The 385-nt window shown below is 38.2% G+C and overlaps 1 protein-coding gene across 1 annotated transcript in view; it reads left to right on the top strand.

Moving 5' to 3' along the window:
• LOC119586539 (transmembrane GTPase Marf-like) overlaps nucleotides 1–385 on the top strand; it is a gene marked incomplete in the record, with an annotated part of 29,803 nt that overhangs the window by 18,782 nt on the left and 10,636 nt on the right.

The following is a 385-nucleotide window of genomic DNA, read 5'->3' as shown; positions in this document are numbered from 1 at the left end:
GGACAGATTTTTAGGTGAGGTCTTTGGTTTGATTTGTGAACTAAGGAGAAGTGGGACTAAGTTTGTTAGAGACCACTTTTTTATGATTTTATGATGACCTTTATTCCTGGGTGCTATCAATATGAGTGAGTGCCTGCTGCTGGGGACCATTTGTGAATCACACATAGTAGGCAACCCAGTCAGAGCAAAGGCAGAAAATGTAAGAGTCTCACATATGAGACGACTGGCAGTGGGCAATATTCTGGCTGTCTCACCAGTGCCTTCTTTCTTGGGTTAACTTAGCATCATAATTGTTCATTATTATTAACATATCCAGAAAAACAAGCAGATATAAACTAATGTGTAGAAATATTATATTGGTATGTAGATGGCATAAATTGATCCA

The sequence above is a fragment of the Penaeus monodon genome, chromosome 21, assembly GCF_015228065.2.
Source record: "Penaeus monodon isolate SGIC_2016 chromosome 21, NSTDA_Pmon_1, whole genome shotgun sequence".
Classification (NCBI taxonomy): Eukaryota; Metazoa; Arthropoda; class Malacostraca; order Decapoda; family Penaeidae; genus Penaeus; species Penaeus monodon.
The sequence above is the reverse complement of the archived record's forward strand: the minus strand, read 5'-3'. Positions and strand labels throughout refer to the sequence as shown.